General features: G+C 34.7%; 19 non-coding genes across 19 annotated transcripts; all 19 read right to left on the bottom strand.

The window, feature by feature from the left end:
* Positions 1-249: 249 nt before the first annotated feature.
* Positions 250-323, bottom strand: TRNAT-CGU (transfer RNA threonine (anticodon CGU)). Its single transcript has one exon. It is a non-coding gene; the product is annotated as a tRNA-Thr (tRNA).
* Positions 324-1,732: 1,409 nt separating this feature from the next.
* TRNAT-CGU (transfer RNA threonine (anticodon CGU)) lies at positions 1,733-1,806 on the bottom strand. The gene has a single exon. It is a non-coding gene; the product is annotated as a tRNA-Thr (tRNA).
* Positions 1,807-2,529: 723 nt separating this feature from the next.
* TRNAT-CGU (transfer RNA threonine (anticodon CGU)) lies at positions 2,530-2,603 on the bottom strand. The gene has a single exon. It is a non-coding gene; the product is annotated as a tRNA-Thr (tRNA).
* Positions 2,604-3,215: 612 nt separating this feature from the next.
* On the bottom strand, positions 3,216-3,289 carry TRNAT-CGU (transfer RNA threonine (anticodon CGU)). Its single transcript has one exon. It is a non-coding gene; the product is annotated as a tRNA-Thr (tRNA).
* Positions 3,290-4,011: 722 nt separating this feature from the next.
* Positions 4,012-4,085, bottom strand: TRNAT-CGU (transfer RNA threonine (anticodon CGU)). The gene has a single exon. It is a non-coding gene; the product is annotated as a tRNA-Thr (tRNA).
* A 612-nt stretch (positions 4,086-4,697) lies between these two features.
* TRNAT-CGU (transfer RNA threonine (anticodon CGU)) lies at positions 4,698-4,771 on the bottom strand. The gene has a single exon. It is a non-coding gene; the product is annotated as a tRNA-Thr (tRNA).
* A 717-nt stretch (positions 4,772-5,488) lies between these two features.
* On the bottom strand, positions 5,489-5,562 carry TRNAT-CGU (transfer RNA threonine (anticodon CGU)). Its single transcript has one exon. It is a non-coding gene; the product is annotated as a tRNA-Thr (tRNA).
* A 723-nt stretch (positions 5,563-6,285) lies between these two features.
* TRNAT-CGU (transfer RNA threonine (anticodon CGU)) lies at positions 6,286-6,359 on the bottom strand. Its single transcript has one exon. It is a non-coding gene; the product is annotated as a tRNA-Thr (tRNA).
* Positions 6,360-7,874: 1,515 nt separating this feature from the next.
* On the bottom strand, positions 7,875-7,948 carry TRNAT-CGU (transfer RNA threonine (anticodon CGU)). Its single transcript has one exon. It is a non-coding gene; the product is annotated as a tRNA-Thr (tRNA).
* A 721-nt stretch (positions 7,949-8,669) lies between these two features.
* On the bottom strand, positions 8,670-8,743 carry TRNAT-CGU (transfer RNA threonine (anticodon CGU)). Its single transcript has one exon. It is a non-coding gene; the product is annotated as a tRNA-Thr (tRNA).
* A 1,524-nt stretch (positions 8,744-10,267) lies between these two features.
* TRNAT-CGU (transfer RNA threonine (anticodon CGU)) lies at positions 10,268-10,341 on the bottom strand. Its single transcript has one exon. It is a non-coding gene; the product is annotated as a tRNA-Thr (tRNA).
* A 1,409-nt stretch (positions 10,342-11,750) lies between these two features.
* On the bottom strand, positions 11,751-11,824 carry TRNAT-CGU (transfer RNA threonine (anticodon CGU)). Its single transcript has one exon. It is a non-coding gene; the product is annotated as a tRNA-Thr (tRNA).
* Positions 11,825-12,547: 723 nt separating this feature from the next.
* TRNAT-CGU (transfer RNA threonine (anticodon CGU)) lies at positions 12,548-12,621 on the bottom strand. Its single transcript has one exon. It is a non-coding gene; the product is annotated as a tRNA-Thr (tRNA).
* Positions 12,622-13,233: 612 nt separating this feature from the next.
* On the bottom strand, positions 13,234-13,307 carry TRNAT-CGU (transfer RNA threonine (anticodon CGU)). The gene has a single exon. It is a non-coding gene; the product is annotated as a tRNA-Thr (tRNA).
* A 1,464-nt stretch (positions 13,308-14,771) lies between these two features.
* On the bottom strand, positions 14,772-14,845 carry TRNAT-CGU (transfer RNA threonine (anticodon CGU)). The gene has a single exon. It is a non-coding gene; the product is annotated as a tRNA-Thr (tRNA).
* Positions 14,846-16,198: 1,353 nt separating this feature from the next.
* TRNAT-CGU (transfer RNA threonine (anticodon CGU)) lies at positions 16,199-16,272 on the bottom strand. The gene has a single exon. It is a non-coding gene; the product is annotated as a tRNA-Thr (tRNA).
* Positions 16,273-18,476: 2,204 nt separating this feature from the next.
* TRNAT-CGU (transfer RNA threonine (anticodon CGU)) lies at positions 18,477-18,550 on the bottom strand. Its single transcript has one exon. It is a non-coding gene; the product is annotated as a tRNA-Thr (tRNA).
* A 723-nt stretch (positions 18,551-19,273) lies between these two features.
* TRNAT-CGU (transfer RNA threonine (anticodon CGU)) lies at positions 19,274-19,347 on the bottom strand. Its single transcript has one exon. It is a non-coding gene; the product is annotated as a tRNA-Thr (tRNA).
* A 717-nt stretch (positions 19,348-20,064) lies between these two features.
* On the bottom strand, positions 20,065-20,138 carry TRNAT-CGU (transfer RNA threonine (anticodon CGU)). The gene has a single exon. It is a non-coding gene; the product is annotated as a tRNA-Thr (tRNA).
* Between the last annotated feature and the right edge of the window lie 7,588 nt (positions 20,139-27,726).

Below are 27,726 nucleotides of genomic sequence, written 5' to 3'. Positions count from 1 at the left end.
AGATGTGATATATTGGAAGGAATTACTGCTTAGAGAGTCAGATGCGGAAAGTGGAGGCATTTCAAAATAAAATCCATTGGCTAAGTTGTCAAGTTTGAAGCAATCTTACGTCCTATTCAGCATTTAGATGAGATACTTAATCTCACAATTGCACTATCAGTAGGGCTGGAACAATGGCAAGTTTGAGTTTGCACACAGGTAAAACACCTGCTTTAAGATAGGAAGCTTATTCTTGTTAAGATGAAAACAAGGTACTGCTGAGAGTTGAACTCAGGATCTCCTGTTTACGAGACAAGCGCTTTAAACAACTAAGCCACAGCACCACATAATTCATATGTGAATATTTATTATTCTGCTTTTTCAGAAAACTGCTATGAAAATTTGTAGCATCTAATGTGTAATTCCACTGGTTTTAATTTGTAATGCTTGAGCCCATCCTATATTCTCTAAAGAAAGTTATTTCATCTAATTCCTTTTAGAGCATTTCAAAAGCAAAATTTTTTTTACTTAAATTCCACTGGTTTTAATTTGTAATGATTGAAGCCATCCTATATTCTCTAAAGAAACTTATTTCATCTAATTCCTTTTAGAGCATTTCAAAAGCAGAAAGTTTTTTTCTCTCAATTGCACTTTATTAGGGCTTTGGGAAAGACATGTTTGATGTCAAACAAAAGTGAAAGTCCTCTTTTTCGGCTAACAGCCCCAAACTGACATGAAGAAAGGAAAGCACTGCTGACATTCGAAATCAAGATTTTCTGTTTACTAAACAGGCTCTTTGACCAACTTGGCTAAATCACAAAAAGATGCGATATATTGGAAAGACTGCTTAGAGAGTCAGATGCGGAAAGTGGAGGCATTTCAAAATAATATCCATTGGTTAAATTGTCAAGCTTGAAGCAGTCTTAATTCCTTTTCAGCATTTAGATGAAATACTTAATCTCACAATTGCACTATCAGTAGGGCTGGAACAATGGCAAATTTGACTTTGAACTCAGGTAAAACACCTGCTTTAAGATAGGAAGCTTATTCTTGAGAAGATGAAAACAAGGTACTGTTCAGAGTTGAACTCAGGATCTCCTGTTTACGAGACAGGCGCTTTAACCAACTAAGCCACAGCACCACATGATCCAAATGTGAATATTTATTATTCTGCTTTTTCAGAAAACTGCTATGAAAATTTGTAGCATCTAATGTGTAATTCCACTGGTTTTAATTTGTAATGATTGAAGCCATCCTATATTCTCTAAAGAAACTTATTTCATCTAATTCCTTTTAGAGCATTTCAAAAGCAGAAAGTTTTTTTCTCTCAATTGCACTTTATTAGGGCTTTGGGAAAGACATGTTTGATGTCAAACAAAAGTGAAAGTCCTCTTTTTCGGCTAACAGCCCCAAACTGACATGAAGAAAGGAAAGCACTGCTGACATTCGAAATCAAGATTTTCTGTTTACTAAACAGGCTCTTTGACCAACTTGGCTAAATCACAAAAAGATGCGATATATTGGAAAGACTGCTTAGAGAGTCAGATGCGGAAAGTGGAGGCATTTCAAAATAAAATCCATTGGCTAAGTTGTCAAGTTTGAAGCAATCTTTCGTCCTATTCAGCATTTAGATGAGATACTTAATCTCACAATTGCACTATCAGTAGGGCTGGAACAATGGCAAATTTGAGTTTGCACACAGGTAAAACACCTGCTTTAAGATAGGAAGCTTATTCTTGTTAAGATGAAAACAAGGTACTGCTGAGAGTTGAACTCAGGATCTCCTGTTTACGAGACAGGCGCTTTAACCAACTAAGCCACAGCACCACATAATTCATATGTGAATATTTATTATTCTGCTTTTTCAGAAAACTGCTCTGAAAATTTGTAGCATCTAATGTGTAATTCCACTGGTTTTAATTTGTAATGCTTGAGCCCATCCTATATTCTCTAAAGAAAGTTATTTCATCTAATTCCTTTTAGAGCATTTCAAAAGCAAAATTTTTTTTACTTAAATTCCACTGGTTTTAATTTGTAATGATTGAAGTCATCCTATATTCTCTAAAGAAACTTATTTCATCTAATTCCTTTTAGAGCATTTCAAAAGCAGAAAGTTTTTTTCTCTCAATTGCACTTTATTAGGGCTTTGGGAAAGACATGTTTGATGTCAAACAAAAGTGAAAGTCCTCTTTTTCGGCTAACAGCCCCAAACTGACATGAAGAAAGGAAAGCACTGCTGACATTCGAAATCAAGATTTTCTGTTTACTAAACAGGCTCTTTGACCAACTTGGCTAAATCACAAAAAGATGCGATATATTGGAAAGACTGCTTAGAGAGTCACATGCGGAAAGTGGAGGCATTTCAAAATAATATCCATTGGTTAAATTGTCAAGCTTGAAGCAGTCTTAATTCCTTTTCAGCATTTAAATGAAATACTTAATCTCACAATTGCACTATCAGTAGGGCTGGAACAATGGCAAATTTGAGTTTGCACTCAGGTAAAACACATGCTTTAAGATAGGAAGCTTATTCTTGAGAAGATGAAAACAAGGTACTGTTGAGAGTTGAACTCAGGATCTCCTGTTTACGAGACAGGCGCTTTAACCAACTAAGCCACAGCACCACATGATCCAAATGTGAATATTTATTATTCTGCTTTTTCAGAAAACTGCTATGAAAATTTGTAGCATCTAATGTGTAATTCCACTGGTTTTAATTTGTAATGATTGAAGCCATCCTATATTCTCTATAGAAACTTATTTCATCTAATTCCTTTTAGAGCATTTCAAAAGCAGAAAGTTTTTTTCTCTCAATTGCACTTTATTAGAGCTTTGGGAAAGACATGTTTGATGTCAAACAAAAGTGAAAGTCCTCTTTTTCGGCTAACAGCCCCAAACTGACATGAAGAAAGGAAAGCACTGCTGACATTCGAAATCAAGATTTTCTGTTTACTAAACAGGCTCTTTGACCAACTTGGCTACATCACAAAAAGATGTGATATATTGGAAAAACTGCTTAGAGAGTCAGATGCGGAAAGTGGAGGCATTTCAAAATAAAATCCATTGGTTAAGTTGTCAAGTTTGAAGCAATCTTACATCCTTTAAAGCATTTAGATGAGATACTTAATCTCACAATTGCACTATCAATAGGGCTGGAACAATGGCAAATTTGAGTTTGCACACAGGTAAAACACGTGCTTTAAGATAGGAAGCTTATTCTTGATAAGATGAAAACAAGGTACTGCTGAGAGTTGAACTCAGGATCTCCTGTTTACGAGACAAGCGCTTTAACCAACTAAGCCAAAGCACCACATAATCCATATGTGAATATTTATTATTCTGCTTTTTCAGAAAACTGCTATGAAAATTTGTAGCATCTAATGTGTAATTCCACTGGTTTTAATTTGTAATGCTTGAGCCCATCCTATATTCTCTAAAGAAAGTTATTTCATCTAATTCCTTTTAGAGCATTTCAAAAGCAAAAATTTTTTTACTTAAATTCCACTGGTTTTAATTTGTAATGATTGAAGCCATCCTATATTCTCTAAAGAAACTTATTTCATCTAATTCCTTTTAGAGCATTTCAAAAGCAGAAAGTTTTTTTCTCTCAATTGCACTTTATTAGGGCTTTGGGAAAGACATATTTGATGTCAAACAAAAGTGAAAGTCCTATTTTCGGCTAACAGCCCCAAACTGACATGAAGAAAGGAAAGCACTGCTGACATTCGAAATCAAGATTTTCTGTTTACTAAACAGGCTCTTTGACCAACTTGGCTAAATCACAAAAAGATGCGATATATTGGAAAGACTGCTTAGAGAGTCACATGCGGAAAGTGGAGGCATTTCAAAATAATATCCATTGGTTAAATTGTCAAGCTTGAAGCAGTCTTAATTCCTTTTCAGCATTTAAATGAAATACTTAATCTCACAATTGCACTATCAGTAGGGCTGGAACAATGGCAAATTTGAGTTTGCACTCAGGTAAAACACATGCTTTAAGATAGGAAGCTTATTCTTGAGAAGATGAAAACAAGGTACTGTTGAGAGTTGAACTCAGGATCTCCTGTTTACGAGACAGGCGCTTTAACCAACTAAGCCACAGCACCACATGATCCAAATGTGAATATTTATTATTCTGCTTTTTCAGAAAACTGCTATGAAAATTTGTAGCATCTAATGTGTAATTCCACTGGTTTTAATTTGTAATGATTGAAGCCATCCTATATTCTCTATAGAAACTTATTTCATCTAATTCCTTTTAGAGCATTTCAAAAGCAGAAAGTTTTTTTCTCTCAATTGCACTTTATTAGGGCTTTGGGAAAGACATGTTTGATGTCAAACAAAAGTGAAAGTCCTCTTTTTCGGCTAACAGCCCCAAACTGACATGAAGAAAGGAAAGCACTGCTGACATTCGAAATCAAGATTTTCTGTTTACTAAACAGGCTCTTTGACCAACTTGGCTAAATCACAAAAAGATGCGATATATTGGAAAGACTGCTTAGAGAGTCAGATGCGGAAAATGGAGGCATTTCAAAATAAAATCCATTGGTTAACTTTTCAAGCTTGAAGCAGTCTTACTTCCTTTTCAGCATTTAGATGAGATACTTAATCTCACAATTGCACTATGAGTAGGGATGGAACAATGGCAAATTTGAGTTTTCACACAGGTAAAACACCTGCTTTAAGATAGGAAGCTTATTCTTGAGAAGATGAAAACAAGGTACTGCTGAGAGTTGAACTCAGGATCTCCTGTTTACGAGACAAGCGCTTTAACCAACTAAGCCACAGCACCACGTTATCCAAACGAGAATATTTATTATTCTGCTTCTTCAGAAAACTGCTATGAAAATTTGTAGCATCTAATGTGTAATTCCACTGGTCTTAATTTGTAATGCTTGAGCCCATCCCATATTCTCTAAAGAAAGTTATTTCATCTAATTCCTTTTAGAGCATTTCAAAAGCAATTTTTTTCACTCAAATTCCACTGGTTTTAATTTGTAATGCTTGAAGCCATCCTATATTCTCTAAAGAAACTTATTTCATCTAATTCCTTTTAGAGCATTTCAAAAGCAGAAAGTTTTTTTCTCTCAATTGCACTTTATTAGGGCTTTAAGACATGTTTGATGTCAAACAAGAATGAAAGTCCTTTTTTTCGACTAACAGCCTCAAACTGACATGATGAAAGGAAAGCACTGCTGACATTCGAAATCAAGATTTTCTGTTTACTATACAGGCTCTTTGACCAACTTGGCTAAATCACAAAAAGATGTGATATATTGGAAAGACTGCTTAGAGAGTCAGATGCGGAAAGTGGAGGCATTTCAAAATAAAATCCATTGGTTAAATTATCAAGCTTGAAGCAATCTTAATTCCTTTTCATCATTTAGACGAGATTCTTAATCTCACAATTGCACTATGAGTAGGGCTGGAACAATGGCAAATTTGAGTTTGCACACAGGTAAAACACATGCTTTAAGATAGGAAGCTTTTTCTTGAGAAGATGAAAACAAGGTACTGCTGAGAGTAGAACTCAGGATCTCTTGTTTACGAGACAGGTGCTTTTACCAACTAAGCCACAGCACCACATGATCCATCTGTGAATATTTATTATTCTGCTTTTTCAGAAAACTGCTATGAAAATTTGTAGCATCTAATGTGTAATTCCACTGGTTTTAATTTGTAATGCTTGAGCCCATCCTATATTCTCTAAAGAAAGTTATATCATCTAATTCCTTTTAGAGCATTTCAAAAGCAATTTTTTTTTCACTCAAATTCCACTGGTTTTAATTTGTAATGCTTGAAGCCATCCTATATTCTCTAAAGAAACTTATTTCATCTAATTCCTTTTAGAGCATTTCAAAAGCAGAAAGTTTTTTTCTCTCAATTGCACTTTATTAGGGCTTTGGGAAAGACATGTTTGATGTCAAACAAAAGTGAAAGTCCTCTTTTTCGGCTAACAGCCCCACACTGACATGAAGAAAGGAAAGCACTGCTGACATTCGAAATCAAGATTTTCTGTTTACTAAACAGGCTCTTTGACCAACTTGGCTAAATCACAAAAAGATGCGATATATTGGAAAGACTGCTTAGAGAGTCAGGTGCGGAAAATGGAGGCATTTCAAAATAAAATCCATTGGTTAAATTGTCAAGCTTGAAGCAGTCTTACTTCCTTTTCAGCATTTAGATGAGATACTTAATCTCACAATTGCACTATGAGTAGGGATGGAACAATGGCAAATTTGAGTTTGCACACAGGTAAAACACCTGCTTTAAGATAGGAAGCTTATTCTTGAGAAGATGAAAACAAGGTACTGCTGAGAGTTGAACTCAGGATCTCCTGTTTACGAGACAGGCGCTTTAACCAACTAAGCAACAGCACCACAGGATCCAAATGAGAATATTTATTATTCTGCTTCTTCAGAAAACTGCTATGAAAATTTGTAGCATCTAATGTGTAATTCCACTGGTCTTAATTTGTAATGCTTGAGCCCATCCCATATTCTCTAAAGAAAGTTATTTCATCTAATTCCTTTTAGAGCATTTCAAAAGCAATTTTTTTCACTCAAATTCCACTGGTTTTAATTTGTAATGCTTGAAGCCATCCTATATTCTCTAAAGAAACTTATTTCATCTAATTCCTTTTAGAGCATTTCAAAAGCAGAAAGTTTTTTTCTCTCAATTGCACTTTATTAGGGCTTTAAGACATGTTTGATGTCAAACAAGAATGAAAGTCCTTTTTTTCGACTAACAGCCTCAAACTGACATGATGAAAGGAAAGCACTGCTGACATTCGAAATCAAGATTTTCTGTTTACTATACAGGCTCTTTGACCAACTTGGCTAAATCACAAAAAGATGTGATATATTGGAAAGATTGCTTAGAGAGTCAGATGCGGAAAGTGGAGGCATTTCAAAATAAAATCCATTGGTTAAATTATCAAGCTTGAAGCAATCTTAATTCCTTTTCATCATTTAGATGAGATTCTTAATCTCACAATTGCACTATGAGTAGGGCTGGAACAATGGCAAATTTGAGTTTGCACACAGATAAAACACATGCTTTAAGATAGGAAGCTTTTTCTTGAGAAGATGAAAACAAGGTAGTGCTGAGAGTAGAACTCAGGATCTCTTGTTTACGAGACAGGTGCTTTTACCAACTAAGCCACAGAACCACATGATCCATCGGTGAATATTTATTATTCTGCTTTTTCAGAAAACTGCTATGAAAATTTGTAGCATCTAATGTGTAATTCCACTGGTTTTAATTTGTAATGCTTGAGCCCATCCTATATTCTCTAAAGAAAGTTATTTCATCTAATTCCTTTTAGAACATTTCAAAAGCAATTTTTTTTTTCACTCAAATTCCACTGGTTTTAATTTGTAATGCTTGAAGCCATCCTATATTCTCTAAAGAAACTTATTTCATCTAATTCCTTTTAGAGCATTTCAAAAGCAGAAAGTTTTTTTCTCTCATTTGCACTTTATTAGGGCTTTGGGAAAGACATGTTTGATGTCAAACAAAAGTGAAAGTCCTCTTTTTCGGCTAACAGCCCCAAACTGACATGAAGAAAGGAAAGCACTGCTGACATTCGAAATCAAGATTTTCTGTTTACTAAACAGGCTCTTTGACCAACTTGGCTAAATCACAAAAAGATGCGATATATTGGAAAGACTGCTTAGAGAGTCAGATGCGGAAAATGGAGGCATTTCAAAATAAAATCCATTGGTTAAATTGTCAAGCTTGAAGCAGTCTTACTTCCTTTTCAGCATTTAGATGAGATACTTAATCTCACAATTGCACTATGAGTAGGGATGGAACAATGGCAAATTTGAGTTTGCACACAGGTAAAACACCTGCTTTAAGATAGGAAGCTTATTCTTGAGAAGATGAAAACAAGGTACTGCTGAGAGTTGAACTCAGGATCTCCTGTTTACGAGACAGGCGCTTTAACCAACTAAGCCACAGCACCACAGGATCCATATGTGAATATTTTTTATTCTGCTCTTTCTGAAAACTGCTATGAAAATTTGTAGCATCTAATGTGTAATTCCACTGGTTTTAGTTTGTAATGCTTGAGCCCTTCCTATATTCTCTAAAGAAAGTTATTTCATCTAATTCCTTTTAGAGCATTTCAAAAGCAAATTTTTTTTTTCACTCAAATTCCACTGGTTTTAATTTGTAATGCTTGAAGCCATCCTATATTCTCTAAAGAAACTTATTTCATCTAATTCCTTTTAGAGCATTTCAAAAGCAGAAAGTTTTTTTCTCTCAATTGCACTTTATTAGGGCTTTAAGACATGATTGATGTAAAACAAGAATGAAAGTCCTCTTTTTCAGCTAGAAGACTCAAACTGACATGATGAAAGGAAAGCACTGCTGACATTCGAAATCAAGATTTTCCGTTTACTATACAGGCTCTTTGACCAACTTGGCTAAATCACAAAAAGATGTGATATATTGGAAAAACTGCTTAGAGAGTCAGATGCGGAAAGTGGAGGCATTTCAAAATAAAATCCATTGGTTAAATTATCAAGATTGAAGCAATCTTAATTCCTTTTCATCATTTAGATGAGATTCTTAATCTCACAATTGCACTATCAGTATGGCTGGAACAATGGCAAATTTGAGTTTGCACACAGATAAAACACCTGCTTTAAGATAGGAAGCTTATTCTTGAGAAAATGAAAACAAGGTACTGCTGAGAGTTGAACTCAGGATCTCCTGTTTACGAGATAGGCGCTTTAACCAACTAAGCCACAGCACAACATGATCCAATTGTGAATATTTATTATTCTGCTTTTTCAGAAAACTGCTATGAAAATTTGTAGCATCTAATGTGTAATTCCACTGGTTTTAATTTGTAATGCTTGAGCCCATCCTATATTCTCAAAAGAAAGTTATTTCATCTAATTAATTTTAGAGCATTTCAAAAGCAAATTTTTTTTTTTCACTCAAATTCCACTGGTTTTAATTTGTGATGCTTGAAGCCATCCTATATTCTCTAAAGAAACTTATTTCATCTAATTCCTTTTAGAGCATTTCAAAAGCAGAACTTTTTTCACTCAATTACACTTTATTAGTGCTTTGGGAAAGACATGTTTGATGTCAAACAAAAGTGAAAGTCCTCTTTTTCGGCTAACAGCACCAAACTGACATGAAGAAAGGAAAGCACTGCTGGCATTCAAAATCAAGATTTTCTGTTTACTAAACAGGCTCTTTGACCAACTTGGCTAAATCACAAAAAGATGTGATATATTGGAAAGACTGCTTAGAGAGACAGATGCAGAAAGTGGAGGCATTTCAAAATAAAATCCATTGGTTAAGTTGTCAAGCTTGAAGTAATCTTACATTCTTTTCAGCATTTAGATAAGATTCTTAATCTCACAATTGCACTATCAGTAGGGCTGGAACAATGGCAAATTTGAGTTTGCACACAGGTAAAACACATGCTTTAAGATAGGAAGCTTATTCTTGAGAAGATTAAAACAAGGTACTGCTGAGAGTTGAACTCAGGATCTCCTGTTTACAAGAGAGGAATTTTAACCAACTAAGCCACAGCACCACAATTTTCATGTGTGAATATTTATTATTCTGCTTTTTCCGAAAACTGCTAAGAAAATTTGCAGCATCTAATGTGTAATTCCACTGGTTTTAATTTGTAATGCTTGAGCCCATCCTATATTCTCTAAAAAAAGTTATTTCATCTGATTCCTTTTAGAGCATTTCAAAAGCAAAAATTTTTTTTTTACTCAAATTCCACTGGTTTTAATTTGTAATGCTTGAAGCCATCCTATATTCTCTAAAGAAACTTATTTCATCTAATTCCTTTTAGAGCATTTCAAAAGTAGAAAGTTTTTTTCTCTCAATTACACTTTATTAGTGCTTTGGGAAAGACATGTTTGATGTCAAACAAAAGTGAAAGTCCTCTTTTTCGGCTAACAGCCCCAAACTGACATGAAGAAAGGAAAGCACTGTTGACATTCGAAATCAAGATTTTCTGTTTACTAAACAGGCTCTTTGACCAACTTGTCTACATCACAAAAAGATGTGATATATTGGAAAGACTGCTTAGAGAGTCAGGTGCGGAAAGTGGAGGCATTTCAAAATAAAATCCATTGGTTAAGTTGTCAAACTTGAAGCAATCTTACTTCCTTTTCAGCATTTAGATGAGATTCTTAATCTCACAATTGCACTATCAGTAGGGCTGGAACAATGGCAAGTTTGAGTTTGCACACAGGTAAAACACCTGCTTTAAGATAGGAAGCTTATTCTTGTTAAGATGAAAACAAGGTACTGCTGAGAGTTGAACTCAGGATCTCCTGTTTACGAGACAGGCGCTTTAACCAACTAAGCCACAGCACCACATAATTCATATGTGAATATTTATTATTCTACTTTTTCAGAAAACTGCTCTGAAAATTTGTAGCATCTAATGTGTAATTCCACTGGTTTTAATTTGTAATGCTTGAGCCCATCCTATATTCTCTAAAGAAAGTTATTTCATCTAATTCCTTTTAGAGCATTTCAAAAGCAAAATTTTTTTTACTTAAATTCCACTGGTTTTAATTTGTAATGATTGAAGCCATCCTATATTCTCTAAAGAAACTTATTTCATCTAATTCCTTTTAGAGCATTTCAAAAGCAGAAAGTTTTTTTCTCTCAATTGCACTTTATTAGGGCTTTGGGAAAGACATGTTTGATGTCAAACAAAAGTGAAAGTCCTCTTTTTCGGCTAACAGCCCCAAACTGACATGAAGAAAGGAAAGCACTGCTGACATTCGAAATCAAGATTTTCTGTTTACTAAACAGGCTCTTTGACCAACTTGGCTAAATCACAAAAAGATGCGATATATTGGAAAGACTGCTTAGAGAGTCAGATGCGGAAAGTGGAGGCATTTCAAAATAATTTCCATTGGTTAAATTGTCAAGCTTGAAGCAGTCTTAATTCCTTTTCAGCATTTAGATGAAATACTTAATCTCACAATTGCACTATCAGTAGGGCTGGAACAATGGCAAATTTGACTTTGAACTCAGGTAAAACACCTGCTTTAAGATAGGAAGCTTATTCTTGAGAAGATGAAAACAAGATACTGTTCAGAGTTGAACTCAGGATCTCCTGTTTACGAGACAGGCGCTTTAACCAACTAAGCCACAGCACCACATGATCCAAATGTGAATATTTATTATTCTGCTTTTTCAGAAAACTGCTATGAAAATTTGTAGCATCTAATGTGTAATTCCACTGGTTTTAATTTGTAATGATTGAAGCCATCCTATATTCTCTAAAGAAACTTATTTCATCTAATTCCTTTTAGAGCATTTCAAAAGCAGAAAGTTTTTTTCTCTCAATTGCACTTTATTAGGGCTTTGGGAAAGACATGTTTGATGTCAAACAAAAGTGAAAGTCCTCTTTTTCGGCTAACAGCCCCAAACTGACATGAAGAAAGGAAAGCACTGCTGACATTCGAAATCAAGATTTTCTGTTTACTAAACAGGCTCTTTGACCAACTTGGCTAAATCACAAAAAGATGCGATATATTGGAAAGACTGCTCAGAGAGTCAGATGCGGAAAGTGGAGGCATTTCAAAATAAAATCCATTGGCTAAGTTGTCAAGTTTGAAGCAATCTTTCGTCCTATTCAGCATTTAGATGAGATACTTAATCTCACAATTGCACTATCAGTAGGGCTGGAACAATGGCAAATTTGAGTTTGCACACAGGTAAAACACATGCTTTAAGATAGGAAGCTTATTCTTGTTAAGATGAAAACAAGGTACTGCTGAGAGTTGAACTCAGGATCTCCTGTTTACGAGACAGGCGCTTTAACCAACTAAGCCACAGCACCACATAATTCATATGTGAATATTTATTATTCTGCTTTTTCAGAAAACTGCTCTGAAAATTTGTAGCATCTAATGTGTAATTCCACTGGTTTTAATTTGTAATGCTTGAGCCCATCCTATATTCTCTAAAGAAAGTTATTTCATCTAATTCCTTTTAGAGCATTTCAAAAGCAAAATTTTTTTTACTTAAATTCCACTGGTTTTAATTTGTAATGATTGAAGCCATCCTATATTCTCTAAAGAAACTTATTTCATCTAATTCCTTTTAGAGCATTTCAAAAGCAGAAAGTTTTTTTCTCTCAATTGCACTTTATTAGGGCTTTGGGAAAGACATGTTTGATGTCAAACAAAAGTGAAAGTCCTCTTTTTCGGCTAACAGCCCCAAACTGACATGAAGAAAGGAAAGCACTGCTGACATTCGAAATCAAGATTTTCTGTTTACTAAACAGGCTCTTTGACCAACTTGGCTAAATCACAAAAAGATGCGATATATTGGAAAGACTGCTTAGAGAGTCAGATGCGGAAAGTGGAGGCATTTCAAAATAATATCCATTGGTTAAATTGTCAAGCTTGAAGCAGTCTTAATTCCTTTTCAGCATTTAGATGAAATACTTAATCTCACAATTGCACTATCAGTAGGGCTGGAACAATGGCAAATTTGACTTTGAACTCAGGTGAAACACATGCTTTAAGATAGGAAGCTTATTCTTGAGAAGATGAAAACAAGGTACTGTTGAGAGTTGAACTCAGGATCACCTGTTTACGAGACAGGCGCTTTAACCAACTAAGCCACAGCACCACATGATCCAAATGTCAATATGTATTATTCTGCTTTTTCAGAAAACTGCTATGAAAATTTGTAGCATCTAATGTGTAATTCCACTGGTTTTAATTTGTAATGATTGAAGCCATCCTATATTCTCTAAAGAAACTTATTTCATCTAATTCCTTTTAGAGCATTTCAAAAGCAGAAAGTTTTTTTCTCTCAATTGCACTTTATTAGGGCTTTGGGAAAGACATGTTTGATGTCAAACAAAAGTGAAAGTCCTCTTTTTCGGCTAACAGCCCCAAACTGACATGAAGAAAGGAAAGCACTGCTGACATTCGAAATCAAGATTTTCTGTTTACTAAACAGGCTCTTTGACCAACTTGGCTACATCACAAAAAGATGTGATATATTGGAAAGACTGCTTAGAGAGTCAGATGCGGAAAGTGGAGGCATTTCAAAATAAAATCCATTGGTTAAGTTGTCAAGTTTGAAGCAATCTTACGTCCTATTCAGCATTTAGATGAGATACTTAATCTCACAATTGCACTATCAGTAGGGCTGGAACAATGGCAAATTTGACTTTGAACTCAGGTAAAACACATGCTTTAAGATAGGAAGCTTATTCTTGAGAAGATGAAAACAAGGTACTGTTGAGAGTTGAACTCAGGATCACCTGTTTACGAGACAGGCGCTTTAACCAACTAAGCCACAGCACCACATAATCCATATGTGAATATTTATTATTCTGCTTTTTCAGAAAACTGCTATGAAAATTTGTAGCATCTAATGTGTAATTCCACTGGTTTTAATTTGTAATGCTTGAGCCCATCCTATATTCTCTAAAGAAAGTTATTTCATCTAATTCCTTTTAGAGCATTTCAAAAGCAAACATTTTTTTACTTAAATTCCACTGGTTTTAATTTGTAATGATTGAAGCCATCCTATATTCTCTAAAGAAACTTATTTCATCTAATTCCTTTTAGAGCATTTCAAAAGCAGAAAGTTTTTTTCTCTCAATTGCACTTTATTAGGGCTTTGGGAAAGACATGTTTGATGTCAAACAAAAGTGAAAGTCCTCTTTTTCGGCTAACAGCCCCAAACTGACATGAAGAAAGGAAAGCACTGCTGACATTCGAAATCAAGATTTTCTGTTTACTAAACAGGCTCTTTGACCAACTTGGCTAAATCACAAAAAGATGCGATATATTGGAAAGACTGCTTAGAGAGTCACATGCGGAAAGTGGAGGCATTTCAAAATAATATCCATTGGTTAAATTGTCAAGCTTGAAGCAGTCTTAATTCCTTTTCAGCATTTAGATGAAATACTTAATCTCACAATTGCACTATCAGTAGGGCTGGAACAATGGCTAATTTGACTTTGCACACAGGTAAAACACCTGCTTTAAGATAGGAAGCTTATTCTTGACAAGCGCTTTAACCAACTAAGCCACAGCACCACATGATCCATATGTGAATATTTATTATTCTGCTTTTTCAGAAAACTGCTATGAAAATTTGTAGCATCTAATGTGTAATTCCACTGGTTTTAATTTGTAATGCTTGAGCCCATCCTATATTCTCTAAAGAAACTTATTTCATCTAATTCCTTTTAGAGCATTTCAAAAGCAAAAATTTTTTTACTTAAATTCCACTGGTTTTAATTTGTAATGATTGAAGCCATCCTATATTCTCTAAAGAAACTTATTTCATCTAATTCCTTTTAGAGCATTTCAAAAGCAGAAAGGTTTTTTCTCTCAATTGCACTTTATTAGGGCTTTGGGAAAGACATGTTTGATGTCAAACAAAAGTGAAAGTCCTCTTTTTCAGCTAACAGCCCCAAACTGACATGAAGAAAGGAAAGCACTGCTGACATTCGAAATCAAGATTTTCTGTTTACTAAACAGGCTCTTTGACCAACTTGGCTAAATCACAAAAAGATGCGATATATTGGAAAGACTGCTTAGAGAGTCAGATGCGGAAAGTGGAGGCATTTCAAAATAATATCCATTGGTTAAATTGTCAAGCTTGAAGCAGTCTTAATTCCTTTTCAGCATTTAGATGAAATACTTAATCTCACAATTGCACTATCAGTAGGGCTGGAACAATGGCAAATTTGACTTTGAACTCAGGTAAAACACATGCTTTAAGATAGGAAGCTTATTCTTGAGAAGATGAAAACAAGGTACTGTTGAGAGTTGAACTCAGGATCACCTGTTTACGAGACAGGCGCTTTAACCAACTAAGCCACAGCACCACATGATCCAAATGTCAATATGTATTATTCTGCTTTTTCAGAAAACTGCTATGAAAATTTGTAGCATCTAATGTGTAATTCCACTGGTTTTAATTTGTAATGATTGAAGCCATCCTATATTCTCTAAAGAAACTTATTTCATCTAATTCCTTTTAGAGCATTTCAAAAGCAGAAAGTTTTTTTCTCTCAATTGCACTTTATTAGGGCTTTGGGAAAGACATGTTTGATGTCAAACAAAAGTGAAAGTCCTCTTTTTCGGCTAACAGCCCCAAACTGACATGAAGAAAGGAAAGCACTGCTGACATTCGAAATCAAGATTTTCTGTTTACTAAACAGGCTCTTTGACCAACTTGGCTAAATCACAAAAAGATGCGATATATTGGAAAGACTGCTTAGAGAGTCACATGCGGAAAGTGGAGGCATTTCAAAATAATATCCATTGGTTAAATTGTCAAGCTTGAAGCAGTCTTAATTCCTTTTCAGCATTTAGATGAAATACTTAATCTCACAATTGCACTATCAGTAGGGCTGGAACAATGGCTAATTTGACTTTGCACACAGGTAAAACACGTGCTTTAAGATAGGAAGCTTATTCTTGACAAGCGCTTTAACCAACTAAGCCACAGCACCACATGATCCATATGTGAATATTTATTATTCTGCTTTTTCAGAAAACTGCTATGAAAATTTGTAGCATCTAATGTGTAATTCCACTGGTTTTAATTTGTAATGCTTGAGCCCATCCTATATTCTCTAAAGAAACTTATTTCATCTAATTCCTTTTAGAGCATTTCAAAAGCAAAAATTTTTTTACTTAAATTCCACTGGTTTTAATTTGTAATGATTGAAGCCATCCTATATTCTCTAAAGAAACTTATTTCATCTAATTCCTTTTAGAGCATTTCAAAAGCAGAAAGGTTTTTTCTCTCAATTGCACTTTATTAGGGCTTTGGGAAAGACATGTTTGATGTCAAACAAAAGTGAAAGTCCTCTTTTTCAGCTAACAGCCCCAAACTGACATGAAGAAAGGAAAGCACTGCTGACATTCGAAATCAAGATTTTCTGTTTACTAAACAGGCTCTTTGACCAACTTGGCTAAATCACAAAAAGATGCGATATATTGGAAAGACTGCTTAGAGAGTCACATGCGGAAAGTGGAGGCATTTCAAAATAATATCCATTGGTTAAATTGTCAAGCTTGAAGCAGTCTTAATTCCTTTTCAGCATTTAAATGAAATACTTAATCTCACAATTGCACTATCAGTAGGGCTGGAACAATGGCAAATTTGAGTTTGCACTCAGGTAAAACACATGCTTTAAGATAGGAAGCTTATTCTTGAGAAGATGAAAACAAGATACTGTTGAGAGTTGAACTCAGGATCTCCTGTTTACGAGACAGGCGCTTTAACCAACTAAGCCACAGCACCACATGATCCAAATGTGAATATTTATTATTCTGCTTTTTCAGAAAACTGCTATGAAAATTTGTAGCATCTAATGTGTAATTCCACTGGTTTTAATTTGTAATGATTGAAGCCATCCTATATTCTCTATAGAAACTTATTTCATCTAATTCCTTTTAGAGCATTTCAAAAGCAGAAAGTTTTTTTCTCTCAATTGCACTTTATTAGGGCTTTGGGAAAGACATGTTTGATGTCAAACAAAAGTGAAAGTCCTCTTTTTCGGCTAACAGCCCCAAACTGACATGAAGAAAGGAAAGCACTGCTGACATTCGAAATCAAGATTTTCTGTTTACTAAACAGGCTCTTTGACCAACTTGGCTACATCACAAAAAGATGTTATATATTGGAAAAACTGCTTAGAGAGTCAGATGCGGAAAGTGGAGGCATTTCAAAATAAAATCCATTGGTTAAGTTGTCAAGTTTGAAGCAATCTTACATCCTTTTCAGCATTTAGATGAGATACTTAATCTCACAATTGCACTATCAATAGGGCTGGAACAATGGCAAATTTGAGTTTGCACACAGGTAAAACACGTGCTTTAAGATAGGAAGCTTATTCTTGATAAGATGAAAACAAGGTACTGCTGAGAGATGAACTCAGGATCTCCTGTTTACGAGACAAGCGCTTTAACCAACTAAGCCAAAGCACCACATAATCCATATGTGAATATTTATTATTCTGCTTTTTCAGAAAACTGCTATGAAAATTTGTAGCATCTAATGTGTAATTCCACTGGTTTTAATTTGTAATGCTTGAGCCCATCCTATATTCTCTAAAGAAAGTTATTTCATCTAATTCCTTTTAGAGCATTTCAAAAGCAAAAATTTTTTTACTTAAATTCCACTGGTTTTAATTTGTAATGATTGAAGCCATCCTATATTCTCTAAAGAAACTTATTTCATCTAATTCCTTTTAGAGCATTTCAAAAGCAGAAAGTTTTTTTCTCTCAATTGCACTTTATTAGGGCTTTGGGAAAGACATATTTGATGTCAAACAAAAGTGAAAGTCCTATTTTCGGCTAACAGCCCCAAACTGACATGAAGAAAGGAAAGCACTGCTGACATTCGAAATCAAGATTTTCTGTTTACTATACAGGCTCTTTGACCAACTTGGCTAAATCACAAAAAGATGTGATATATTGGAAAGACTGCTTAGAGAGTCAGATGCGGAAAGTGGAGGCATTTCAAAATAAAATCCATTGGTTAAATTATCAAGCTTGAAGCAATCTTAATTCCTTTTCATCATTTAGATGAGATTCTTAATCTCACAATTGCACTATGAGTAGGGCTGGAACAATGGCAAATTTAAGTTTGCACACAGATAAAACACATGCTTTAAGATAGGAAGCTTTTTCTTGAGAAGATGAAAACAAGGTACTGCTGAGAGTAGAACTCAGGATCTCTTGTTTACGAGACAGGTGCTTTTACCAACTAAGCCAAAGCACCACATAATCCATATGTGAATATTTATTATTCTGCTTTTTCAGAAAACTGCTATGAAAATTTGTAGCATCTAATGTGTAATTCCACTGGTTTTAATTTGTAATGCTTGAGCCCATCCTATATTCTCTAAAGAAAGTTATTTCATCTAATTCCTTTTAGAGCATTTCAAAAGCAAAAATTTTTTTACTTAAATTCCACTGGTTTTAATTTGTAATGATTGAAGCCATCCTATATTCTCTAAAGAAACTTATTTCATCTAATTCCTTTTAGAGCATTTCAAAAGCAGAAAGTTTTTTTCTCTCAATTGCACTTTATTAGGGCTTTGGGAAAGACATATTTGATGTCAAACAAAAGTGAAAGTCCTATTTTCGGCTAACAGCCCCAAACTGACATGAAGAAAGGAAAGCACTGCTGACATTCGAAATCAAGATTTTCTGTTTACTATACAGGCTCTTTGACCAACTTGGCTAAATCACAAAAAGATGTGATATATTGTAAAGACTGCTTAGAGAGTCAGATGCGGAAAGTGGAGGCATTTCAAAATAAAATCCATTGGTTAAATTATCAAGCTTGAAGCAATCTTAATTCCTTTTCATCATTTAGATGAGATTCTTAATCTCACAATTGCACTATGAGTAGGGCTGGAACAATGGCAAATTTGAGTTTGCACACAGATAAAACACATGCTTTAAGATAGGAAGCTTTTTCTTGAGAAGATGAAAACAAGGTACTGCTGAGAGTAGAACTCAGGATCTCTTGTTTACGAGACAGGTGCTTTTACCAACTAAGCCACAGCACCACATGCTCCATCTGTGAATATTTATTATTCTGCTTTTTCAGAAAACTGCTATGAAAATTTGTAGCATCTAATGTGTAATTCCACTGGTTTTAATTTGTAATGCTTGAGCCCATCCTATATTCTCTAAAGAAAGTTATTTCATCTAATTCCTTTTAGAGCATTTCAAAAGCAATTTTTTTTTCACTCAAATTCCACTGGTTTTAATTTGTAATGCTTGAAGCCATCCTATATTCTCTAAAGAAACTTATTTCATCTAATTCCTTTTAGAGCATTTCAAAAGCAGAAAGTTTTTTTCTCTCAATTGCACTTTATTAGGGCTTTGGGAAAGACATGTTTGATGTCAAACAAAAGTGAAAGTCCTCTTTTTCGGCTAACAGCCCCACACTGACATGAAGAAAGGAAAGCACTGCTGACATTCGAAATCAAGATTTTCTGTTTACTAAACAGGCTCTTTGACCAACTTGGCTAAATCACAAAAAGATGTGATATATTGGAAAGACTGCTTAGAGAGTCAGATGCGGAAAATGGAGGCATTTCAAAATAAAATCCATTGGTTAAATTGTCAAGCTTGAAGCAGTCTTACTTCCTTTTCAGCATTTAGATGAGATACTTAATCTCACAATTGCACTATGAGTAGGGATGGAACAATGGCAAATTTGAGTTTGCACACAGGTAAAACAACTGCTTTAAGATAGGAAGCTTATTCTTGAGAAGATGAAAACAAGGTACTGCTGAGAGTTGAACTCAGGATCTCCTGTTTACGAGACAGGCGCTTTAACCAACTAAGCCACAGCACCACAGGATCCAAATGAGAATATTTATTATTCTGCTTCTTCAGAAAACTGCTATGAAAATTTGTAGCATCTAATGTGTAATTCCACTGGTCTTAATTTGTAATGCTTGAGCCCATCCCATATTCTCTAAAGAAAGTTATTTCATCTAATTCCTTTTAGAGCATTTCAAAAGCAATTTTTTTCACTCAAATTCCACTGGTTTTAATTTGTAATGCTTGAAGCCATCCTATATTCTCTAAAGAAACTTATTTCATCTAATTCCTTTTAGAGCATTTCAAAAGCAGAAAGTTTTTTTCTCTCAATTGCACTTTATTAGGGCTTTAAGACATGTTTGATGTCAAACAAGAATGAAAGTCCTCTTTTTCAGCTAACAGACTCAAACTGACATGATGAAAGGAAAGCACTGCTGACATTCGAAATCAAGATTTTCTGTTTACTATACAGGCTCTTTGACCAACTTGGCTAAATCACAAAAAGATGTGATATATTGGAAAAACTGCTTAGAGAGTCAGATGCGGAAAGTGGAGGCATTTCAAAATAAAATCCATTGGTTAAATTGTCAAGCTTGAAGCAATCTTAATTCCTTTTCATCATTTAGATGAGATTCTTAATCTCACAATTGCACTATCAGTATGGCTGGAACAATGGCAAATTTGAGTTTGCACACAGATAAAACACCTGCTTTAAGATAGGAAGCTTATTCTTGAGAAAATGAAAACAAGGTACTGCTGAGAGTTGAACTCAGGATCTCCTGTTTACGAGATAGGCGCTTTAACCAACTAAGCCACAGCACAACATGATCCAATTGTGAATATTTATTGTTCTGCTTTTTCAGAAAACTGCTATGAAAATTTGTAGCATCTAATGTGTAATTCCACTGGTTTTAATTTGTAATGCTTGAGCCCATCCTATATTCTCAAAAGAAAGTTATTTCATCTAATTAATTTTAGAGCATTTCAAAAGCAAATATTTTTTTTTCACTCAAATTCCACTGGTTTTAATTTGTGATGCTTGAAGCCATCCTATATTCTCTAAAGAAACTTATTTCATCTAATTCCTTTTAGAGCATTTCAAAAGCAGAACTTTTTTTCACTCAACTACACTTTATTAGTGCTTTGGGAAAGACATGTTTGATGTCAAACAAAAGTGAAAGTCCTCTTTTTCGGCTAACAGCACCAAACTGACATGAAGAAAGGAAAGCACTGCTGGCATTCAAAATCAAGATTTTCTTTTTACTAAACAGGCTCTTTGACCAACTTGGCTAAATCACAAAAAGATGTGATATATTGGAAAGACTGCTTAGAGAGTCAGATGCAGAAAGTGGAGGCATTTCAAAATATAATCCATTGGTTAAGTTGTCAAACTTGAAGCAATCTTACTTCCTTTTCACCATTTAGATGAGATTCTTAATCTCACAAATGCACTATCAGTAGGGCTGGAACAATGGCAAATTTGAGTTTGCACACACGTAAAACAACTGCTTTAAGATAGGAAGCTTATTCTTGAGAAGATGAAAACAAGGTACTGCCGAGAGTTGAACTCAGTATCTCCTGTTTACAAGACAGGCACTTTATCCAACTAAGCCACAGCACCCCAATTTTCATGTGTGAATATTTATTATTCTGCTTTTTCCGAAAACTGCTATGAAAATTTGTAGCATCTAATGTGTAATTCCACTGGTTTTAATTTGTAATGCTTGAAGCCATCCTATATTCTCTAAAGAAACTTATTTCATCTAATTCCTTTTAGAGCATTTCAAATGCAGAAAGATTTTTTCTCTCAATTACACTTTATTAGTGCTTTGTGAAAGACATGTTTGATGTCAAACAAAAGTGAAAGTCCTCTTTTTCGGCTAACAGCCCCAAACTGACATGAAGAAAGGAAAGCACTGCTGACATTCGAAATCAAGATTTTCTGTTTACTAAACAGGCTCTTTGACCAACTTGTCTACATCACAAAAAGATGTGATATATTGGAAAGACTGCTTAGAGAGTCAGGTGCGGAAAGTGGAGGCATTTCAAAATAAAATCCATTGGTTAAGTTGTCAACCTTGAAGCAATCTTAATTGCTTTTCAGCATTTAGATGAGATTCTTAATCTCACAATTGCACTATCAGTAGGCTGGAACAATGGCAAATCTGAGTTTGCACACAGGTAAAACACATGCTTTAAGATAGGAAGCTTATTCTTGAGAAGATTAAAACAAGGTACTGCTGAGAGTTGAACTCAGGATCTCCTGTTTACAAGAGAGGCACTTTAACCAACTAAGCCACAGCACCCCAATTTTCATGTGTGAATATTTTTTATTCTGCTTTTTCCGAAAACTGCTATGAAAATTTGTAGCATCTCATGTGTAATTCCACTGGTTTTAATTTGTAATGCTTGAGCCCATCCTATATTCTCTAAAGAAAGCTATTTCATCTGATTCCTTCTAGAGCATTTCAAAAGCAAAATTTTTTTTTTTACTCAAATTCCACTGGTTTTAATTTGTAATGCTTGAAGCCATCCTATATTCTCTAAAGAAACTTATTTCATCTAATTCCTTTTAGAGCATTTCAAAAGCAGAAAGTTTTTTTCTCTCAATTACACTTTATTAGTGCTTTGGGAAAGACATGTTTGATGTCAAACAAAAGTGAAAGTCCTCTTTTTCGGCTAACAGCCCCAAACTGACATGAAGAAAGGAAAGCACTGCTGACATTCGAAATCAAGATTTTCTGTTTACTAAACAGGCTCTTTGACCAACTTGTCTACATCACAAAAAGATGTGATATATTGGAAAGACTGCTTAGAGAGTCAGGTGCGGAAAGTGGAGGCATTTCAAAATAAAATCCATTGGTTAAGTTGTCAAGCTTGAAGCAATCTTAATTGCTTTTCAGCATTTAGATGAGATTCTTAATCGCACAATTGCACTATCAGTAGGGCTGGAACAATGGCAAATTTGAGTTTGCACACAGGTAAAACACATGCTTTAAGATAGGAAGCTTATTCTTGAGAAGATTAAAACAAGGTACTGCTGAGAGTTGAACTCAGGATCTCCTGTTTACAAGAGAGGCACTTTAACCAACTAAGCCACAGGACCCCAATTTTCATGTGTGAATATTTTTTATTCTGCTGTTTCCGAAAACTACTAAGAAAATTTGTAGCATCTAATGTGTAATTCCACTGGTTTTAATTTGTAATGCTTGAGCCCATCCTATATTCTCTAAAGAAAGTTATTTCATCTGATTCCTTTTAGAGCATTTCAAAAGCAGAAAGTTTTTTTCTCTCAATTACACTTTATTAGTGCTTTGGGAAAGACATGTTAGATGTCAAACAAAAGTGAAAGTCCTCTTTTTCGGCTAACAGCCCCAAACTGACATGAAGAAAGGAAAGCACTGCTGACATTCGAAATCAAGATTTTCTGTTTACTAAACAGGCTCTTTGACCAACTTGTCTACTTCACAAAAAGATGTGATATATTGGAAAGACTGCTTAGAGAGTCAGGTGCGGAAAGTGGAGGCATTTCAAAATAAAATCCATTGGTTAAGTTGTCAAGCTTGAAGCAATCTTAATTGCTTTTCAGCATTTAGATGAGATTCTTAATCTCACAATTGCACTATCAGTAGGGCTGGAACAATGGCAAATTTGAGTTTGCACACAGGTAAAACACATGCTTTAAGATAGGAAGCTTATTCTTGAGAAGATTAAAACAAGGTACTGCTGAGAGTTGAACTCAGGATCTCCTGTTTACAAGAGAGGCACTTTAACCAACTAAGCCACAGCACCCCAATTTTCATGTGTGAATATTTATTATTCTGCTTTTTCCGAAAACTGCTAAGAAAATTTGTAGCATCTAATGTGTAATTCCACTGGTTTTAATTTGTAATGCTTGAGCCCATCCTATATTCTCTAAAAAAAGTTATTTCATCTGATTCCTTTTAGAGCATTTCAAAAGCAAAAATTTTTTTTTTACTCAAATTCCACTGGTTTTAATTTGTAATGCTTGAAGCCATCCTATATTCTCTAAAGAAACTTATTTCATCTAATTCCTTTTAGAGCATTTCAAAAGTAGAAAGTTTTTTTCTCTCAATTACACTTTATTAGTGCTTTGGGAAAGACATGTTTGATGTCAAACAAAAGTGAAAGTCCTCTTTTTCGGCTAACAGCACCAAACTGACATGAAGAAAGGAAAACACTGCTGACATTCGAAATCAAGATTTTCTTTTTACTAAACAGGCTCTTTGACCAACTTGGCTAAATCACAAAAAGATGTGATATATTGGAAAGACTGCTTAGAGAGTCAGGTGCGGAAAGTGGAGGCATTTCAAAATAAAATCCATTGGTTAAGTTGTCAAACTTGAAGCAATCTTACTTCCTTTTCAGCATTTAGATGAGATTCTTAATCTCACAATTGCACTATCAGTAGGGCTGGAACAATGGCAAATTTGAGTTTGCACACAGGTAAAACACACCTGCTTTAAGATAGGAGGCTTATTCTTGAGAAGATGAAAACAAGGTACTGCTGAGAGTTGAACTCAGGATCTCCTGTTTACAAGACAGGCGCTTTAACCAACTAAGCCACAACACCCTTATTTTCATGTGTGAATAATTATTATTCTACTTTTTCCGAAAACTGCTATGAAAATTTGTAGCATCTAATGTGTAATTCCACTGGTTTTAATTTGTAATGCTTGATCCCATCCTATATTCTCTAAAGAAAGTTATTTCATCTGATTCCTTTTAGAGCATTTCAAAAGCAAATTTATTTTTTTTACTCAAATTCCACTGGTTTTAATTTGTAATGCTTGAAGCCATCCTATATTCTCTAAAGAAACTTATTTCATCTAATTCCTTTTAGAGCATTTCAAAAGCAGAAAGTTTTTTTCTCTCAATTACACTTTATTAGTGCTTTGGGAAAGACATGTTTGATGTCAAACAAAAGTGAAAGTCCTCTTTTTCGGCTAACAGCCCCAAACTGACATGAAGAAAGGAAAGCACTGCTGACATTCGAAATCAAGATTTTCTTTTTACTAAACAGGCTCTTTGACCAACTTGGCTAAATCACAAAAAGATGTGATATATTGGAAAGACTGCTTAGAGAGTCAGATGCAGAAAGTGGAGGCATTTCAAAATATAATCCATTGGTTAAGTTGTCAAACTTGAAGCAATCTTACTTCCTTTTCACCATTTAGATGAGATTCTTAATCTCACAATTGCACTATCAGTAGGGCTGGAACAATGGCAAATTTGAGTTTGCACACACGTAAAACAACTGCTTTAAGATAGGAAGCTTATTCTTGAGAAGATGAAAACAAGGTACTGCCGAGAGTTGAACTCAGTATCTCCTGTTTACAAGACAGGAACTTTATCCAACTAAGCCACAGCACCCCAATTTTCATGTGTGAATATTTATTATTCTGCTTTTTCCGAAAACTGCTATGAAAATTTGTAGCATCTAATGTGTAATTCCACTGGTTTTAATTTGTAATGCTTGAAGCCATCCTATATTCTCTAAAGAAACTTATTTCATCTAATTCCTTTTAGAGCATTTCAAATGCAGAAAGATTTTTTCTCTCAATTACACTTTATTAGTGCTTTGTGAAAGACATGTTTGATGTCAAACAAAAGTGAAAGTCCTCTTTTTCGGCTAACAGCCCCAAACTGACATGAAGAAAGGAAAGCACTGCTGACATTCGAAATCAAGATTTTCTGTTTACTAAACAGGCTCTTTGACCAACTTGTCTACATCACAAAAAGATGTGATATATTGGAAAGACTGCTTAGAGAGTCAGGTGCGGAAAGTGGAGGCATTTCAAAATAAAATCCATTGGTTAAGTTGTCAACCTTGAAGCAATCTTAATTGCTTTTCAGCATTTAGATGAGATTCTTAATCTCACAATTGCACTATCAGTAGGCTGGAACAATGGCAAATCTGAGTTTGCACACAGGTAAAACACATGCTTTAAGATAGGAAGCTTATTCTTGAGAAGATTAAAACAAGGTACTGCTGAGAGTTGAACTCAGGATCTCCTGTTTACAAGAGAGGCACTTTAACCAACTAAGCCACAGCACCCCAATTTTCATGTGTGAATATTTTTTATTCTGCTTTTTCCGAAAACTGCTATGAAAATTTGTAGCATCTCATGTGTAATTCCACTGGTTTTAATTTGTAATGCTTGAGCCCATCCTATATTCTCTAAAGAAAGCTATTTCATCTGATTCCTTCTAGAGCATTTCAAAAGCAAAATTTTTTTTTTTACTCAAATTCCACTGGTTTTAATTTGTAATGCTTGAAGCCATCCTATATTCTCTAAAGAAACTTATTTCATCTAATTCCTTTTAGAGCATTTCAAAAGCAGAAAGTTTTTTTCTCTCAATTACACTTTATTAGTGCTTTGGGAAAGACATGTTTGATGTCAAACAAAAGTGAAAGTCCTCTTTTTCGGCTAACAGCCCCAAACTGACATGAAGAAAGGAAAGCACTGCTGACATTCGAAATCAAGATTTTCTGTTTACTAAACAGGCTCTTTGACCAACTTGTCTACATCACAAAAAGATGTGATATATTGGAAAGACTGCTTAGAGAGTCAGGTGCGGAAAGTGGAGGCATTTCAAAATAAAATCCATTGGTTAAGTTGTCAAGCTTGAAGCAATCTTAATTGCTTTTCAGCATTTAGATGAGATTCTTAATCTCACAATTGCACTATCAGTAGGGCTGGAACAATGGCAAATTTGAGTTTGCACACAGGTAAAACACATGCTTTAAGATAGGAAGCTTATTCTTGAGAAGATTAAAACAAGGTACTGCTGAGAGTTGAACTCAGGATCTCCTGTTTACAAGAGAGGCACTTTAACCAACTAAGCCACAGGACCCCAATTTTCATGTGTGAATATTTTTTATTCTGCTGTTTCCGAAAACTACTAAGAAAATTTGTAGCATCTAATGTGTAATTCCACTGGTTTTAATTTGTAATGCTTGAGCCCATCCTATATTCTCTAAAGAAAGTTATTTCATCTGATTCCTTTTAGAGCATTTCAAAAGCAGAAAGTTTTTTTCTCTCAATTACACTTTATTAGTGCTTTGGGAAAGACATGTTAGATGTCAAACAAAAGTGAAAGTCCTCTTTTTCGGCTAACAGCCCCAAACTGACATGAAGAAAGGAAAGCACTGCTGACATTCGAAATCAAGATTTTCTGTTTACTAAACAGGCTCTTTGACCAACTTGTCTACTTCACAAAAAGATGTGATATATTGGAAAGACTGCTTAGAGAGTCAGGTGCGGAAAGTGGAGGCATTTCAAAATAAAATCCATTGGTTAAGTTGTCAAGCTTGAAGCAATCTTAATTGCTTTTCAGCATTTAGATGAGATTCTTAATCTCACAATTGCACTATCAGTAGGGCTGGAACAATGGCAAATTTTAGTTTGCACACAGGTAAAACACATGCTTTAAGATAGGAAGCTTATTCTTGAGAAGATTAAAACAAGGTACTGCTGAGAGTTGAACTCAGGATCTCCTGTTTACAAGAGAGGCACTTTAACCAACTAAGCCACAGCACCCCAATTTTCATGTGTGAATATTTATTATTCTGCTTTTTCCGAAAACTGCTAAGAAAATTTGTAGCATCTAATGTGTAATTCCACTGGTTTTAATTTGTAATGCTTGAGCCCATCCTATATTCTCTAAAAAAAGTTATTTCATCTGATTCCTTTTAGAGCATTTCAAAAGCAAAAATTTTTTTTTTACTCAAATTCCACTGGTTTTAATTTGTAATGCTTGAAGCCATCCTATATTCTCTAAAGAAACTTATTTCATCTAATTCCTTTTAGAGCATTTCAAAAGTAGAAAGTTTTTTTCTCTCAATTACACTTTATTAGTGCTTTGGGAAAGACATGTTTGATGTCAAACAAAAGTGAAAGTCCTCTTTTTCGGCTAACAGCACCAAACTGACATGAAGAAAGGAAAACACTGCTGACATTCGAAATCAAGATTTTCTTTTTACTAAACAGGCTCTTTGACCAACTTGGCTAAATCACAAAAAGATGTGATATATTGGAAAGACTGCTTAGAGAGTCAGGTGCGGAAAGTGGAGGCATTTCAAAATAAAATCCATTGGTTAAGTTGTCAAACTTGAAGCAATCTTACTTCCTTTTCAGCATTTAGATGAGATTCTTAATCTCACAATTGCACTATCAGTAGGGCTGGAACAATGGCAAATTTGAGTTTGCACACAGGTAAAACACACCTGCTTTAAGATAGGAGGCTTATTCTTGAGAAGATGAAAACAAGGTACTGCTGAGAGTTGAACTCAGGATCTCCTGTTTACAAGACAGGCGCTTTAACCAACTAAGCCACAACACCCTTATTTTCATGTGTGAATAATTATTATTCTACTTTTTCCGAA

Source organism: Dendrobates tinctorius, unplaced genomic scaffold (assembly GCF_039654945.1).
Source record: "Dendrobates tinctorius isolate UK_male_01 unplaced genomic scaffold, ASM3965494v1 ptg000254l, whole genome shotgun sequence".
NCBI classification, from domain to species: domain Eukaryota; kingdom Metazoa; phylum Chordata; class Amphibia; order Anura; family Dendrobatidae; genus Dendrobates; species Dendrobates tinctorius.
Note: the sequence above shows the minus strand (reverse complement) of the source record. Positions and strands in the feature narration are given on the sequence as shown.